Genomic DNA, 18,821 nt, shown 5'->3' with positions numbered 1-18,821 from the left:
AAAGACCTCCAAAGAAGGAGACTCCACCACACTCCTTGGCAGCAAATTCCACTGTCGAACAGCTCTTACTGTCAGGAAGTTCTTCCTAATGTTTAGGTGGAATCTTCTTTCTTGTCGTTTGTAGGTGGGGCACCCTTGCTAATCTACTGCAAACCACTCCTACTGGTAGATCTTCATCAACCTTCTGTCCACCCCTGGCTTAGGACGGTCACAGCCACAGTGCTGGGAGCATAGCAACTCCTCCTCTGACATCATTTCAGGAATCAAATGAGCAGGCACCTCTGGAGAAGCCCTGTCATAATTAAGGCAGGATAGCTGCAGGGATTATTGAGATTGGCAAAAGGCTCGGGATGTAATCAGCTTGCTGAGTTGATTGGCCAGAGCTGTCATTTCCAATCCATCATCTCCCATCTCAGTAAATAGGTGGTGTGAGCATTTCGTTTGTTTCCCGCCACCCAGCATGATGCACTTGCTTTCAGGGAGGAGGACAGGAAGCAACTGCATCTCTTCGTCTGCAAATGGATTTGCTTATTAAATGAATTTATCCTTTTACATTGGAATGGGACGTTTCCAGTTAATGCTGCTGTTTGTTTGTTTGTTTGTTTGTTTGTTTGAAGTATTTATGTGCTGCTGTTGGGGTTAGCTCTCATTAAGTGGCATATGACTGGGAAGAGATCTGATTTAGACGTGAGTGGCGCTATGGGTTAAACCACAGAGCCTAGGACTTGCTGATCAGAAGGTCGGTGGTTCGAATCCCTGCAATGGGGTGAGCTCCCATTGCTTGGTCCCTGCTCCTGCCAACCTAGCAGTTCGAAAGCACGTCAAAGTGCAAGTAGATAAATAGGTACCGCTCCGGCGGGAAGGTAAACGGCATTTCCGTGCGCTACTCTGGTTCGCCAGAAGCGGCTTAGTCATGCTGGCCACATGACCCGGAAGCTGTACGCCGGCTCCCTCGGCCAGCGAGATGAGCGCCGCAACCCCAGAGTTGGTCATGACTGGACCTAATGGTCAGGGGTCCCTTTACCTTTAAGAAGTAAGCACACGTGCAAGTCTCAGGAATCATCAGCATAAAAAGGGGGGTTAGAGAAAGGCAGACTGGAAGAAATTAGTGAGTCTAAAAAGCACATTTGAAGGTCTGTATTGAATGGACCATTTGTAGTTCCATAGGAGGGAGTTCCACAAACAGAGTGCCACCACTGAAAAGGTCCTGTCACTTGGGTCTGCCATTGCTGACTGTGAGTACTCGAGGAAGGGCTCTTGGTGTATACAGTGGTACCTCAGGTTAAGAACTTAATTTGTTCTGGAGGTCTGTTCTTAATCTGAAACTGTTCTTAACCTGAAGCACCACTTTAGCTAATGGGGCCTGCTGCTGCCACTGCGCTACCGCTGCACGATTTCTGTTCTCATCCTGAAGCAAAGTTCTTAACCTGAGGTAATATTTCTGGGTTAGCGGGGTCTGTAACCTGAAGCGCCTGTAACCCGAGGTACCACTGTATTCGATTCTGACCAAACTAAGCTTCTGCTCTCGGAGGCTTAGTTTGGTTAGAAATAATAATAATAATAATAATAATAATAATAATAATAATAATAATACATTTTATTTATACCCCACCCTCCCCAGCCAAGACCAAGCTCAGGGCAGCTAACAACCAATAATAAAAAGAATTTGATTAAAATACAATTTAAAAAACAAGATTAAAATACAACATTAAAACATTAGGATGCAGCCTCTTCACAGGAGGAAAAGGAAAAAGAAAGTTGGGGAGGGAATCAAACTGATTCTAAGCCAAAGGCCAGGTGGAACAACTCTGTCTTATAGGTCCTGCAGAAAAAAAATCAGATCCAGCAGGGCCCTGGTCTCATGAGACAGAGCGTTCCACCAGGCTGGAGCCAGTGTTGAAAAGGCCCTGGTTCTGGTTGAGGCTAATCGGACTTCCTTAGGGCCCGGGACCTCTAGGGTGTTGGTATTTATGGACCTTAAGGTCCTCTGTGAACTGAGTATATACTTCCAGAGTTAACACTAAATACTTTACTTCTGGTAAATGAGCCACCATAGCAGCTAGTGGGCCGTGAAAATGTGTGTTACGGGCATTTTAGACTCGTCTATCCAGGTACTATCTGCAACTAAAGGGGCACATTGGTTGCCAGATGTGAATTCTTTTCAGCTCTCCTACCCAGTATGTTTCCGAGCACAATTCAAAGTGTTGGTGCTGACCTTTAAAGCCCTAAACGGCTTTGGTCCAGTATATCTGAAGGAGCGTCTCCACCCCCATCGTTCTGCCCGGACACTGAGGTCCAGCACTTGAGGGCCTTCTGGCAGTTCCCTCACTGCAAGAAGTCAAGTTACAGGGAACCAGGCAGACGGCCTTCTCGGTAGTGGCACCCACCCTGTGGAACGCCCTCCCACCAGATGTCAAAGAGAACAACAACTACCAGACTTTTAGAAGACATCTGAAGGCAGCCCTGTTTAGGGAAGCTTTTAATGTCTGATGTATTACAGTATTTTAATATTTTTTTGGAAACCGCCCAGAGTGGCTGGGAAAGCCCAGCCAGATGGGCGGGGTATAAATAAATTATTATTATTATTATTACCCCACTAACCAGCCCAAGCCATTTCGCTGCCTGAAGCAGAGAAGCATATGACATTCTCTCTTTCCCAGAGTCAAGGTATGTAGTACTCAAACCTAGCCAAGGTATTTTTAACATCCCACAAGCACCTCTCTCCCTGGCAGTTAAAATACAATAGTAGCATCTTAAATAATCAACGACTTGCTGTCTTTTCAGCTGCCTCTGGTGGCCTCCTCACTCTACCTAAGGGTTGGGCCGGCTATGGGTCCCTCCAGTGAGCTGCACCCCTTAAACATCCCAAAAGAAGAAGAAGAAGAGTTTTGGATTTGATACCCCGCTTTATCACTACCCAAAGGAGTCTCAAAGCGGCTAACATTCTCCTTTCCCTTCCTCCCCCACAACAAACACTCTGTGAGGTGAGTGGGGCTGAGAGACTTCAAAGAAGTGTGACTGGCCCAAGGTCACCCAACAGCTGCATGTGGAGGAGCGGAGACGCGAACCCGGTTCCCCAGATTACGAGACTACTGCTCTTAACCACTACACCACACTGGCTCTGCACCCCTTAAACATCCCAAAAGACTTTTCTTTCATCTCTGACTTCCTAATTTGCTTGTTACAATTTTTTTGGTCATCCTGTTTCAGCGCGGAATGATTCTGATTACCCTCAGAAAATATTCTCTAATTAATTTGATAAATTCCTGCAAGTTCCGCATGACAGGCCTCCCGCCCCTTTCCAAACAACAGCTTGGCCCCGTGAAATCTGTTCCTGCCGCGCCTTGCAAGCACATTAAAACGTTTCGGATGCTTCCCCTTTGGAGAATTTTAATTGGCTGAGTGAACAGAACCCTTTGGAGAAATCAAAGGGACAGAAATAATCAACGCGGCTATTTTCACATGGAAGAGAGGAAGCGAAAGAAAAGACTCAAACCTGCTCATTTAACAACTGTGGATAAATGCAACATCAAACCAGGGTGTAAATAAATCTAGGTAATTAATTCTTTTTTTAAAGAAATCCCAGGGTTTTATTCTTCCCTTCAAAAACTTTCTGCATTTTCTTGGGAGATAAAACAGATTCCCACTCAAGTCCTCTTGAGCAACGAGAAGCACATTTATCGCTAGCTATGATGTTGCAGTTATTAACTAACTGGTAGCTGGGCTGGTTCAAAACATTTTGCCGCCTGAGGCCAAGGACTTAGGTGGCGTCTCCTGCCTGCTCAGAAGCCCGCTGGAATAAAAGTTGCCTCTTATTTCAATAGCTGTGAACAGATACTGTCTTCTACCACATCGGAAGCCAACTGGACAGGAGATTAACTCTTATTTCAACACTCATGATCAGGTAAGTCGTCTTCTGCAGCAGCAAAGCTACCGTATTTTTTGCTCTATAAGACTCACTTTTTCCCTCCTAAAAAGTAAGGGGAAATGTGTGTGCGTCTTATGGAGCGAATGCAGGCTGCGCAGCTATCCCAGAAGCCAGAACAGCAAGAGGAATCACTGCTTTCACTGCGCAGCGATCCCTCTTGCTGTTCTGGCTTCTGGGATTCAGGATATTTTTTCTCTCATTTTCCTCCTCCAAAAACTAGGTGCGTCTTATGGTCTGGTGCGCCTTATAGAACGAAAAATACGGTAGTTTAGGATGACCAGGACATATAGTGTAGTGTACACCACTCTGTCCCCCAACAGGACTGGTCTGGGGGTGGAGGGTGCTTAGGAGGAGCAGTCAGACGACTGGCACTGCTTCACCCCCAACCCAATATCTGCCACCTTGGTCTCATGGTAGGGCCAGCCTCACCTAGTTTGCCTAGCTCTGAATGCTCAGCTCTATTGCACGTCAAATGCCATTTCCCCCAATACATGGGGCTACCTTTGAAGGTGACCCGGAAACTGCAATTAATCCAGAATGCGGCAGCTAGACTGGTGACTGGGAGCGTCCGCCAGGACGCCAGGTCCTGAGAGATCTGCATTGACTCCCAGTATGTTTCCAAGCACAATTCAAAGTGTTGGTGCTGACCTTTAAAGCCATAAACAGCCTCGGTCCTGTATACCTGAAGGAGCGTCTCCACCACTATCGTTCTGCCTGGACACGGAGATCCAGCACCGAGGGCCTTCTGGCGCTTCCCTCATTGCGAGAAGTAAGGGAACCAGGCAGAGGGCCTTCTCAGTGGTGGCACCCGCCCTGTGGAACACCCTCCCTTCAGATGTGAAGGAAATAAGCAGCTATCCTATCTTTAAAAGACATCTGAAGGCAGCCCTGTTTAGGGAAGTTTTTAATATTTAATGCTCTATTGTTTTTAACACTAGATTGGGAGCTGCCCAGAGTGGCTGGGGAAACTCAGCTAGATGGGCAGGGTATAAATAATAAATTATTATTATAAATTATTATTATTATTATAGTCCTTGGTTGGTTTGGAATGTTAAAATGAAATTCTGTGCCTGCACTGTCAGTGTTTTGCAAACCAGAGACCCCACACCAGTTGCTCTGTAGACAGGGCTGCGCCTGATTCAGCACATCTGTGTCTGATCTATGCACCATGCTCTCCTCTGCTTTGAACTGGTCCTTGTCCTGAGCCAAAAACCTGTGGCAGCATTCTACCTTGTTGCAGGCAAAATCCAGAAATCAGTCGCAAAAGGGCAGGGCCTGCCCAAGGCATTTTGAAGCCTGAATCGGACAAGAATTCACTGTTCTGAGATGGTGTAGAAGCTGGCCAGGCCGGTGCAATGGGGCGAAACGAAGAACAATTATGGGAGGAAGAGGTTAAAATGGCCTTTCTCTCTGCGAGGCTTCCCTGGCCTTCAGAGCAGCTACTTGGGGCTCTTAATTGGTAAAACAAAACCCAGGGTTGATCCAAATTGCAGCTGTCCCATGCAAAATCCAGCGTGCGTGGGGAGTTTGTGCACCAGCCCCACAAGTACCATTCAGGAGCAACCCCAAGTCACTGACTCAGCGAAGAAGTACCGAGCAATATATATAATGAAATGAAAAAGGTATTTAAATATACCTTCCAGAAGAAACCAGAGGCCTTTCTCCTGGGCATGGTTGGCCAATTGGTGTTAAAGTAAGACAGAACTTTCTTTATGTATGCTACAACAGCAGCAAGAGTGCTCATTGTGAAGACACAAGAACTACCCACCCTGGAAGAATGGCAGATGAAAGTGATGGACTATATGGAATTAGCAGAAATGACCGGCAGAATCCGAGACCAGGGAGAAGAGTCGGTGGAAGAAGATTGGAAGAAATTTAAAGATTATCTACAGAAACACTGCAAAATTAATGAATGAAAGAATGATGTTGGATTGAGGTTAAGGGGTTTTTAGCAATAATGTCATGAAAGAATATGTAAAAATGGAATGTTAACAGATGGAAAGTTAAAGTTAAAATATATTAAGATCAAGATAAAGGTAAAGAGGGAAAGGATTTGCTGAACAAATGAATTGAATTGGAATACAAAGAGGGGAGGTGTGGGGAAGTCCGGGAAACAAGCAAATGAAAGATATGTTTTGAAAGATTGAACTGTTTTTAATTGTTTCTTATCTTTTGTATTTTTTTCTTTTTTTCTTTTTCCTGTTATTTTGTGAAAATCTCAATAAAATGTTATATATAAAAAAGTAGTACTGAGCAATATGATCAAATTAAACAAAATTAATAAATGAAGCTGGCAACCTGCCCGCATTTTGTACGAAGCTAATGGACTCCTTTTGAACCCTGTTTGCTGCGGATTCAACTACAAGCATCACATGAGCGGTACAGACAAAAATCAATGTGGCCGATAATTATGTAAGCTTCGTATTTCCATGGGAGAAGTATAGTGGGAGACCAAGGCCATAGGTTAGGACATGGAACTGGCACAGGAGTGTGCAAGCATCTTCCCCAAAGGATTGCCTGGAATGAATGGGCTTTCAGAGCGCCAGTTTCGAGAGAAGGTACGAAGGGCTCAACTCATTCCCTCGCTAAGAACTTAACACAGCCACCCTGTGGATTTATACTTCTTTTTTTAAAAAAAATATGTGTGGATCTTTGCAAAAATCATCACTCCCGGAGGTTGTAAGTTGCCCATGACTCACTTCCGTAAAGATAGCTCATACTGGGGCCAACTGTACCGATGCTATGAGCTACACAGCAATAAACCCCAGAAAAAAAGATCAGAGTGGCAACTGTCATTCCACTATTTACTCTGAATGTTTAACCTAGGGCATAGTGTTCAACTGATGTCAAGAGCTGCTTCTGCTGCTATTTTCCTGGAACTGTATACCGTATTTTTCGCTCCATAAGATGCACCTAGTTTTTAGAGGAGGAAAACAAGAAAAAAAATATTCTGAACAAAACAGTGGATGTATGATTTTTGTGGTTCATGCTATGGCCACAGACATGATATGTGATTTGACAGTGAATTTGGGGTAGCCCAATACAAAAATCCTGAAGATCCTTGTGGAGCCGTGCTTTGTAACCATGTTTTTGCGCCATTGCAGCCCCATGAAACAGTGAATGTGTGATTTTTTTGTGTGTGCAGGCTGTAGCCATGGACATGCTATGGGATCTGATGGTGAAGTTGGGGTGACCCAATGCAAAGATCCTGAGGATCCATGGGCTTTTACGTCCCCCCTCCCAGGCAGCCTCCTTTATCGTTATCTCCCTCCTTATCTCCCTCCCGATCGCTTGCCAATCAGCTGCTCAGCGGCTTTGTTTCAACACCCCCTTCCCTCTTTCTAAAAAACACAATCTGCTTTTCACCCCTGGGCAATTCAGCTCCAAGGATCACACATTCGCTCCATAACACACACAGACATTTCCCCTTACATTTTAGGAGAAAAAGAGTGCATCTTCTGGAGCGAAAAATACGGTAGTTTGTTTAAACTGGTGGAAATTCTAGACCACAGCAAGGTGGTGTGAACAAAAACTGCATAGACATAGACATTTTAAATTGCCCGCCCTGGAGTCCAATACCACCCCCAGAAACATCATACGTACATCACAGTAAAGGCGCTCTACAACAGAAATCTGAGTGCGTTGTTTTTACCCTGTCTGCCAGGTTACCTGATTGGATTACCTGGGCATCCTGGCCACTCTTTTGTTATGATAACTGCTCAATCCCTGAATCCAGGTCACAGGCTCACCCTATTCATATCTTAACTGTGCCCTTGAGACAGGATTTGTGAGCAAAGAGACGATGGGAAGGCTCCCCATTTCCTTCAACCTTGCAGAGAAATATTTGAGGTCAATTTGGAAGTGACAAATGGTTTCAGGACTTTTTCTGTGGGTCTCAGACATGTGGTCTGTACATTTATGTATGTGCTTGCTAGGTACATTTATGAACATTAAATATATAAGACCTTAAAATTCTTATAACAAAGGGTATTTTTTTATTACAAAAAAATCCATACCCCACCCCCACCCCTCCTGTGCAAATACAACAAAAGAGAAACCCAAGGAAGCCGTTTACTTTTCCTTCCAAGAAACAGAATTCCCCAGAGAGTATTTACATTGCTATAAAGAAGAGAACGGTTATAGCTAGTAAATTGGCTTTCCTGTATTTGTTTTGGAACAGAAACAGCATTCAAAGGAAACACTTGTGAAATGAAGGGAAAGGTGTCACACGTGGTGAGCTCTATTTAAGTTGAAGGAGAGTCTCAAATATCCTAAAAGCGAGAGGCTTTCTGTGGAAAGTACGAGGAGAACAAAAGATTTTTTTAGTAGCACTGAATAGTTTTCTCAAAACTATTCAGCGAAAAATTCTGTGTCGGTTAAGAAACCTAAATTACTTAATTGTTTCATGATTAAAAGCGCCGTCAGTTGACAAAAACGGCAACCCTGATTAAGTGGGAAACACATTTTTTAAAAAATGTCAATTGTTTTTAATAAGTACCTATGCAAATGGAGCGGTTGGCGCTGTGGGTTAAACCACAGAGCCTAGGGCTTGCCGATCAGAAGGTCGGCGGTTCGAATCCCCGCGACGGGGTGAGCTCCCGTTGCTCGGTCCCAGCTCCTGCCAACCTAGCAGTTCGAAAGCACGTCAAAGTTCAAGTAGATAAATAGGTATCGCTCCAGCGGGAAGGTAAACAACATTTTCGTGCTCTGCTCTTGTTTGCCAGAAGTGGCTTAGTCCTGCTGGCCACATGACCTGGAAGCCATATGCCGGCTCCCTCAGCCAATAAAGCGAGATGAGTGCTGCAACCCCAGAGTTCGCCACGACTGGACCTAACGGCCGGGGTCCCTTTACCTTTACCTATGCAAATGACAGCTAACATTTAACAGAGGCACCCACTCTTGCCCTAGAACTCTTTGAAGACACACCAGTCAAGAGCAGGGCCGGCCCACAAATTGGCCTCAGGTGGCCGGCTGAGGACAGTTGGGTGGCATGGCAGATTTCGGCCCCCAAATACCGTGCTGCTCGCCGCCACCTGCTCCTCTGCAGCCTCCTTTTTTCTCCTCCCATTGCCTTTAGCACGATGGGGCTTCCATGGGCTATCTCCAGTCAACTCAGGCAGCAGGAGTTTGTGGCAGTGGCAGCAGGGCATCCTCCATTTTCTCCTTTGCCTCAGGTGGCAAAATGTCTTGCGCCAGCCTAGTTCGGAGGTTAAGGAAGAACATTATTGGTCCTTTCCAGACTGATAGTGGGTTTTTCCCTGTTTTTGTGGGTGTGTTCTGCAATTGGTAATTGATGTGGCATTAGTGTATTAAGGTAAAGAGACCCCTGACCATTAGGTCCAGTCATGGCCGACTCTGGGGTTGTGGCGCTCATCTCGCTTTACTGGCTGAGGGAGCCGGCGTACAGCTTCTGGGCCATGTGGCCAGCATGAGAAAGCCGCTTCTGGCGAAGCAGAGCAGCGCACGGAAACGCCATTTACCTTCCCACCAGTGTAGTACCTATTTATCTACTTGCACTTTGACGTGCTTTCGAACTGCTAGGTTGGCAGGAGCTGGGACTGAGCAGCAGGAGCTCACCCCGTCGTGGGGATTCGAACCGCCAACCTTCTGATCGGCAAGTCCTGGGCTCTGCGGTTTAGACCACAGCGCCACCCGTGACCCATTAGTGTATTAGTGGTGTATTTATTAATTCTTACTAAGCGGTGGACCTTCCACATTATGAGTGGTTCTGCAATGCTTCCCCAGTGCTATTGAATTATTGCAGAAATGGGAGTCTCCCAAGTTCATTAAATCCAGCACTACTTTAGTGACAAAACGATATTACAGTGGTGCCTCGCAAGACGAAATTAATTCATTCCGCGAGTTCTTTCGTTGAGAGAGTTTTTTCGTCTTGCGAAGCACCACTGCAGTTAAACACTAACAACGGCGGGGAGGGGCGGGGAGAAGCAGGGCAGCTGCCGCAGCCGGTACCTCAGACTCACCCGCGCCTTGTGGCCACCGCGCGATGCGGCTGCTGGAGGGCGGCGGGGCTCAGGAGCGCAACTCCGGCTGCAACGCTGGCTGCTGGTGGCAGCGGCTCTCAGAGGAGCGCGCGAGGGTGGTGGGCAGCGGCGCGAGGCAGCCGGAAGGTCGGAGGGAGCCGGAGGAGTCGTCAGCCGGAATGTGGGAGGGAGCCGGAGGAGCGGGGAAGCGAGCATGCGACGGTCTCCATGACAGGAGAGGCAGGGCTGTTTTGTCTAGCGAAGCAAGCCCTTAGGAAAATCCGTCTTGCGAATCACCTCAGAAAACGAAAAAACCCTTCGTCTAGCGAGTTTTTCATCTTCCGAGGCATTCGTCTTGCAGGGTACCACTGTACACTATTCTGCACATTTCCTTCTCATGCAGGAGGGAACACCTCGTGTAAGATGCCACTTGCTAAAACACATACAGGTCCTGCGGGTGGAATTGCCATGGACTGGCTGGACACAGAAGAAGGGTGGGGGGAGCCAGCTGCCGACCCCCCAAGGGAAGAAGGCTCAGAGCCCAGGGAGTGGTGGCGTGCTGGGGCCAGGGGTAACCCATGAAATGCGGTCCAGGACCGGTCCAGAATCCGGAGGTTCCGCTGGGAGTCAGTCCGAAAGGGCCAAGGCAGGAGACGAGTCAGGAAACCAGGCAAGGACGGGTACAGGATCTCAGGCAGGATCTAGCATACAGCAATGCTGCTCCTGCAACCTGGGACGAGGTCTGACAGCCTTTTATCTTTGTCAGGGTAGCGGCCGGTCCTGATCCCCCGGTGACTCACCTCCCTGTTTTGCCCGAAGGCGAGCACTCCTCCTGTGAGTACAATGGTACCTCTGCTTAAGTACTTAATTCGTTCCGGAGGTCCGTTCTTAACCTGAAACTGTTCTTAACCTGAAGCACCGCTTTAGCTAATGGGGCCTCCCGCTGCTGCCGTGCCGCCGGAGCACGATTTCTGTTCTCATCCTGAAGCAAAGCTCTTAACCCGAGGTACTATTTCTGGGATAGCGGAGTCTGTAACCTGAAGCATATGTAACCTGAGGTACCACTGTACTCAGGTCTCTCCTTCTCTCAGACCTCAGTCTCTGCAGCTCAGGAGACGTCGGTGGGTTACTAGACCCAGGGGCCGCCTCAGTCTCCCCTGACCCAACCGGTAGTGGAGCAGCTGTAAGCGATGGCCCAGCTGGAGGCAACGAGGTCATCCCCACATCTGGAGCCAGGGCAGCTCAGGCCCCTGACTCGGCCCAGCTGGTGTTTGTTGCAGGGGGACCTATACAGACTGGGACTCTTCCGGATCAGGCCCCAGACTTGGTTCAGGTGATGCCTGCGGCAAACGATCCGGTGCAGACTGAGACTCCTCTGGTTCCGAGTCTGAGCCCAAGTCCCAGGCCATCACACCATATTATCTTCAAGACACTCGTGGTCCCTAAAAAATTCTGTGATGCAAAATCTATACATGAGAATCATAAAATGGTGGAGCTGAAAGGGACCATGAGAGTCATCTAGTCCAACCGCCTGCAATGCAGGAATCTTTTGCCCAACGTGGGGCTCGAACCCCGAGATTAAGAGCCTCATGCTCTACTCGCTCCCACCCCCATCTTTCTGTGTTATTGGGGCAGTTTGGACACACACAGAACTTCTGCCATCACAGCGAGTTTGAATTTGTGGCTGGAGTTTTTAAGTGTGCCTGCGGAGAATTTAGCAACCAGACGCCAATTACCAGCGAGGCAGGAAGCGCTTGGGCGTAAACGTCAGCTCAGTTGAAAACGAACAGGGCATCGTAAAGGCCTTTGAAAAGGAGGAACAGAGAGGCTCGTAATGTTTGCCTTGAAGCTGGCCTAGCCCCGAGATGCGACGCAAAAGAGGAACAGGAAAGGTTAATGGTCCTTTCAAAATGCACGCCGGAACTCCCAGCGCGGCAAAACGGCAATTAACGGGAACGTGCCAATAGCTTCCCTTGCTAAAAAGGATGTAATGGACGTCATCTTTTATTTATCCTACCCGTTTAAGGCCTGTCCTGATGTTCTGGTAGGGAAGGACGTTAGGATTAGGGATGGCGTATTAAAAGGGATGCGGGTGGCGCTGTGGGGTAAACCACAGAGCCTAGGACTTGCCGATCAGAAGGTCGGTGGTTCGAATCCCAGCGACAGGGTGAGCTCCCGTTGCTCGGTCCCTGCTCCTGCCAACGTAGCAGTTCGAAAGCACGTCAAAGTGCAAGTAGATAAATAGGTACCACTCCAGCGGGAAGGTATACGGCGTTTCCATGCGCTGCTCTGGTTCGCCAGAAGCGGCTTTGTCATGCTGGCCACGTGACCCGGAAGCTGTATGCCGGCTCCTTCGGCCAATAAAGCGAGGTGAGCACCGCAACCCCAGGGTTGGCCACGACTGGACCTAATGGTCAGGGGTCCCTTTACCTTTTTATTAAAAGGAGGGTTCAGGAAAATCCCAGGGCCGGCTCTGTATGGTGTCAATGGGTACAGTAAAGAGGTGCATGACAAAAGCCTTGTGTGTTAAGGGCTTCCCTCCACTTTTGTTCCATAGACTTGATTTCTAATCTATTTTGATGTTCGCTGCTTCATGATAGAGAAGGAAGAGGAGGTCATTCCCCACAAGGGAATAACTGCATGGCCATTTCCCGTTTGTGTCATGTAAACTCAGCCCTACTTGCTGGGAACGGATGGTCTCTTCCTGGCGTCCAGCGAAGCAGGGTTTTGTTTTGTTTCGTTTGCAGGTCATTGCTGCATCCACAGACCCAGTGTGGTGTAGTGGTTAAGAGCGGTGGACTCATAATCTGGTGAACTGGGTTCGCTTCCTTGCTCTTCCACATACAGCTGCTGGGTGACCTTGGGCCAGTCACACTTCTCTGAAGTCTCTCAGCCTCACTCACCTCACAGAGTGTTTGTTGTGGGGGAGGAAGGGAAAGGAGGTTGTTAACTGCTTTGAGACTCCTTAAAAAGGTAAAGGGACCCCTAACCGTTAGGGCCAGTTGCGAACAACTCTGGGGTTGCGGCGCTCATCTCGCTTTAGTGGCCAAGGGAGCCGGCGTACAGCTTCCGGGTCATGTGGCCAGCAGGACTAAGCCGCTTCTGGCGAACCATAACAGTGCACAGAAACGCCCTTTACCTTCCCGCCACTGTGGTACCTATTTATCTACTTGCACTTTGACGTGCTTTCAAACTGCTAGGTTGGCAGGAGCAGGGACCGAGGAACAGGAGCTCACCCCATCATGGGGATTCGAACTGCCGACCTTCTGATCAGCAAGTCCTAGGCTTTGTGGTTTAGACCACAGCGCCACCTGCGTATTATAAAGTTGTTACAATGTTACAAATATTATGCCTGAATGTATCCTTTCGACTTGACAGCTCAGGGAAGATCCTTAGATTTATAAATTCGTAGAAAATCCATACTTTAACCGACACTTCTCAGGGCCACCCCCGACTGCTTAGGATAGTGATAAAGCGGGATATACAGTGGTACCTCGGGTTACATACGCTTCAGGTTACAGACTCTGCTAACCCAGAAATAGTGCTTCAGGTTAAGAACTTTGCTTCAGGATGAGAACAGAAATCGTGCTCCTGTGGCATGGCAGCAGCAGCAGCAGCAGGAGGCCCCATTAGCTAAAGTGGTGCTTCAGGTTAAGAACAGTTTCAGGTTAAGAACGGACCTCCGGAACGAATTAAATACTTAACCCGAGGTACCACTGTAAAATGTAAACTCTTCTTTTTCTTCCCTCTGCAGAGTCGAGTCTGGAACCTGGATTGTGTCTCCGACTGCCAGGGACCAAGAAGAGATGCATTGTCTTTGGGAGCAGATCTTTGGGACACTTTGGGAGCAGATCTTGGTTCAAAGGCAGAGGAGAGATGGGGGATAAAACTCGCCCCCAAGGAGAATCCCCATTTTGTAGCGGAGAGCTAGTGTGGTGTAGTGGTTAAGAGCGGTAGACTCGTAATCTGGGGAACCGGGTTCGTGTCTCCGCTCCTCCACATGCAGCTGCTGGGTGACCTTGGGCCAGTCACACTTCTCTGAAGTCTCTCAGCCCCACTCACCTCACAGAGTGTTTGTTGTGGGGGAGGAAGGGAAAGGAGACTGTTAGCCGCTTTGAAACTCCTTCGGGTAGTGATAAAGCGGGATATCAAATCCAAACTCTTCTTCTTCTTCTTAGCGTCAAAGAACCCTAAAGCTGAGAGTAGCCCATGAATGGGAAACCTACAAATGTTGTTGGGACTGCAGCCAATGGCCAGGGATGTGAGTTGTGGCACAACACCTCACGGAGGGTCAGAGGTTCCCCGTTTCTAACATAATTAACATGAGAAGAGCTTGCAGGATCAGGCCAATGGCCCATCTGGTCCAGCACACTCTTCTCACAGTGGCCAACCAGATGCTTGGGGTAAATGCAGGATTCCAGCGCAAGAGCATCTCTGGTATTCAGAAGCATTGCTGCCTTCAACACTGGAGGCAGAGCATAGTCACTGTGGCTAGTAGCCATCGATAGCCCTCTCGTCCCATGAATTTGTACAATCCCTTTTTAAACGCCCATCCCAGTTGCCTCCTATGGAAGTGAGTTCCAAATTTAAACCATGTTCTGTGTGAAGATGTTGAGTGGTCCAACGTTTCTCCCTGAAACATATTCCTTTTCAGACCCAGCCAGCATAGCCAATGGTCACGCATGATGGAAACTTTACCACAACATCTGGAGAACTACTGGCTCCCCATCTCTTGCCCTGAAATACGTCCCTTTATCAATCACAGAAATCTGGATTATTCTAGTTTGACTCCTTGTTGGCTACATTCAGCAGCTGCCGTCATCAGATACCATGAAAAGGAGCTGTGCTGGCGTGTCATGTCGAGATCAAAGAGGATTTTATGGCAGACGAAGCACAAAGCAAGCATCTCATGTGTTAAAAAAAAAGGCTTTCCTCAGAATTCTTGAGCCGCTTTGTGCTGCCAGATAAGCAGGTTGTGGCTCACAGGCCTCTTTGCCTTTCCACATCAGCTGATCAGTGTTTTTGCTTCTTCCTCCCCAACAGCATCAAAGAGTTCCTGCGAGTCAAAGGAGTGGAAAACAGCCCGTTCAATCCTATGGGCCTGGGAGAGGTTTGACAAGGTTATCCAGATAAGTGGAACTTTGGATTCTCAGGAAAAAGGAAGTACAAAAAAAAAAAACAAACAAACCATTAGCTACTTTATAAGTCATTGTAAAAACTCGTATAAACACGACCCAGGAGCTTATTCCACCCATAGCTCTGTCTCAGGGGATGTTCTGCAGGCGATAGGAAATAATCCGAGCTCAACACTTAACTTTTCAATTAACACCCTGTAAGATCATTAACGATTGTTGCTTTTGCAGCACTTCCAGTGCACCAGGTATGTTATAGTATTCTGTTCTCTCTCTCCCTCAAACAACCTTTCCACTCCCCATTATTCACATTATTCAGTAATCTTACAAAGCTATGCTTTTGAATTATGGTGCTGGAGGAGACACTTGAGAGTCCCATGGACTGCAAGAAGATCAAACCTCTCCATTCTGAAGGAAATCAGCCCTGAGTGCTCACTGGAAGGACAGATCCTGAAGCTGAGGCTCCAATACTTTGGCCACCTCATGAGACGAGAAGACTCCCTGGAAAAGACCCTGATGTTGGGAAGATGGAGGGCACAAGGAGAAGGGGACGACAGAGGACGAGATGGTCGGACAGTGTTCTCGAAGCTACCACCATGAGTTTGACCAAACTGCGGGAGGCAGTGGAAAACAGGAGTGCCTGGTGTGCTCTGGTCCAGGGGGTCACAAAGAGTCGGACACGACTAAACGACTAAATAACAACAACGATGTTCTCACGGAGGAATCCCTGAAGAGTAACTCTGGCATGGGCTGGGAATATCATTTGAAACCACTGGTTCTGTGGTTCCCCAGACTAACCAGGTGCCTTCCAGATCTTTTGGACTACAACTCCCATCAGCCTCAGCTAGCATGGCTGTTTTAGAGTTCCATTGGCATGACCACACCATGATGCTTGCGGCATCAAAAGCTAACCCGACACTGGTCTTAAGAGGCAGGTTTGCATCTCTCCACAACCTCAAAACACTAGGAACTTGTGGACACGCAATGAGGTTGGCTGCTGTGAAATTCAGGGCAGACAAAAAGGAAGGACTCCTTTACACAGTGCATAGTAGATCTGTGGAACTCGCTCCCAAAATGATGGTGACCCTATCGGATGGCAGGCTAGTTAGGGGTTTGGCCTGATCCAGCTGCTATCTTCTTAAGTGACACCCACAGTCCCCTGCATAAAGTGAGCTTGTGCCTAGAACACGTCCTTTATTCTTCTGCATTCTTCTTTGGTTCTGTGGTAGCCATGCAGGGAACCAGTGCCAGATTTATGTATAAGCTAAACAAGCTGTGGGACGTGGGTGGCGCTGTGGGTTAAATCACAGAGCCTAGGACTTGCCGATCAGAAGGTCGGCGGTTCGAATCCCCGCAACAGGGGGAACTCCCGTTGCTCGGTCCCTGCTCCTGCCAACCTAGCAGTTCGAAAGCACATCAAAGTGCAAGTAGATTAATAGGTACCGCTCCGGCGGGAAGGTAAATGGCATTTCCGTGCACTGCTCTGGTTCGCCAGAAGCGGCTTAGTCATGCTGGCCACATGACCCAGAAGCTGTACGCCGGCTCCCTCGGCCAGTAAAGCAAGATGAGCGCCGCAACCCCAGAGTTGGTCACGACTGGACCTAATGGTCAGGGGTCCCCTTACCCTTTTTAAACAAGCTATAGCTTAGGGCCCCACTCTCTTGCCCCCCCCCCCCAAATTTAAAGTAAAAACAACTGGGTGTACATTTGCAAAATATAAGATAAAAATAAAACCTACATACAGCAACTGTGTTTTGTGTTGTGTAGGCTCCTATGATGTAAGTCATGGGTCCCGCCTGCTAGCCTGCTCCCTAAAATATCACTGGTTTGCTCCTTTCTATATATAGGGTGCCTACATTCTGCATGGACTGCTTGCATGACATGTGCAAATGGCTTGAGATACCTATTAGGTCCGTAAATTACCATCTAGTATATATTCAACACAAAAAACAGCTACAATTTGTTGTTGACAAAGGACAACTGGACATATAAAGTGCCCCATTACCTTGAGTAGCTTAGGGCCTCATCAAACCTAAATGTGGCCCTGCAAGGGGCCCTTGTTACATGAGTTCGTGTAAAAACAGTTCATCCAAAAGGTGGAAGCATGAAAATCCCTGGACTGGTTTATCCAAAATTGAAAGCTGGCACATGGGAAGATTCAGGAGAGACAAAAGGAAGTGCTTGCAGTTCATATCTAAACTCTGGAACTCACTGCCACAGGAGGTGCAGACACCCACCAATGTGGATGGGCTTAAAAGAAGGATTCAATAAATTCATGAAGGGTAAGGCTATGAACTTTTGGGACGCGGGTGGCGCTGTGGGTTAACCACAGAGCCTAGGACTTGCCTATCAGAAGGTTGGCAGTTCGAATCCCCACGACAGAGTGAGCTCCCATTGCTCGGTCCCTGCTCCTGCCAACCTAGGAGTTTGAAAGCACATCAAAGTGCAAGTAGATAAATAGGTACCGCTCCGGCGGGAAGGTAAACGGCTTTTCCGTGCGCTGCTCTGGTTTGCCAGAAGTGGCTTAGTCATGCTGGCCACGTGACCCGGAAGCTGTAAGCCGGCTCCCTCGGCCAGTAAAGTGAGATGAGCGCTGCAACCCCAGAGTCGGCCAAGACTGGACCTAATGGTCAGGGGTCCCTTTACCTTTAAAGAGCACAAGGAGAGCCGGAAAGGCTAATATTTGATGCAAACGGTCTTGGAAAATTAATGAGCAGATGCCTAGACTTGATTTCATCGGAAATGAGGGAAAATGGCAGCTGCCAGCAGCAAAAAGACCTTTGGATTGATTCGGCAGAAACATCAGCGTGTGAGGAGATGCTGCAAACTTATGGAGTGGAATCACAGACATAAAATCCCCAGAGAAACACATCATTGATTGTTTTGACTCACTTGTGGGAACAACTCAGAGGCCGTCAAACAAGGTTAACAACAGGAAGAATTAGACGAACCATTGGAAACGACAATGAAAAGCAATAGAGATATGAGATGATCAGAACTTGAAGCATGGGAAGTCCCATTAAATTTTTTATAATTTGGCAGAATATTTGGATTATTTGATATGTATAATTTGGAATATTTAATGTGATTGCATTGGATTGTTAAAATGGAAAACTTATTAAAATGTGGTGCCCAGAACTGGACACAGTATTCCAGTTGTGGTCTCACCAAGGGACGCCTGACCATTAGGTCCAGTTGTGACTGACTCTGGGGTTCCGGCGCTCATCTCGCCTTATTGGCCGAGGGAGCCGGCGTACAGCTTCCGGGTCATGTGGCCAGCATGACTAAGCTGCATCTGGCAAACCAGAGCAGCGCACGGAAACGCCATTTACCTTCCCACCAGAGCGGTACTTATTGATCTACTTGCACTTTGACGTGCTTTCGAACTGCTAGGTTGGCAGGAGCAGGGACAGAGCAACGGGAGCTCACCCTGTCGCGGGGATTCGAACCGCCGACCTTCTGATCAGCAAGTCCTAGGCTCTGTGGTTTAACCCACAGCGCCACCCGTGTCCCTAAGGCAGGATAGAGCAGTGCTATTACTTCCCCTGACCTGGACACTAGTCTTCTGTGGATGCAGCCTAGAATACCATTAGCTTTTTGGGCTGCTGTGTCACCCTGTTGACTCATGTTCAGCATGTGGTCCTCTAAGACCCTTAGATCTGGGCAGCCATTGGAGGACGTGTGTCTTTCTCACCGTTCCTAGTTAGGGATATTGCCAGGCTTAATAAGGGGAGAAATTTGGTAGCTGGAAGAATAAATCAAATTAACTCACGGACGACA

The 18,821-nt window shown here is 47.9% G+C and overlaps 1 long non-coding RNA gene across 1 annotated transcript; it reads right to left on the bottom strand.

Annotated features, from left to right (window-relative positions):
• Positions 1-580: 580 nt before the first annotated feature.
• Positions 581-4,500, bottom strand: LOC310675855. Its single transcript, XR_014510247.1, has 3 exons — positions 4,207-4,500; positions 3,112-3,945; positions 581-2,837 (listed from the first exon to the last, which is right to left on the bottom strand). It is a non-coding gene; the product is annotated as an uncharacterized lncRNA (long non-coding RNA).
• Between the last annotated feature and the right edge of the window lie 14,321 nt (positions 4,501-18,821).

Source organism: Podarcis tiliguerta (genome assembly GCF_965153285.1).
Source record: "Podarcis tiliguerta genome assembly, chromosome: 4".
Lineage (NCBI taxonomy): Eukaryota > Metazoa > Chordata > Lepidosauria > Squamata > Lacertidae > Podarcis > Podarcis tiliguerta.
The sequence above is the reverse complement of the archived record's forward strand: the minus strand, read 5'-3'. Positions and strand labels throughout refer to the sequence as shown.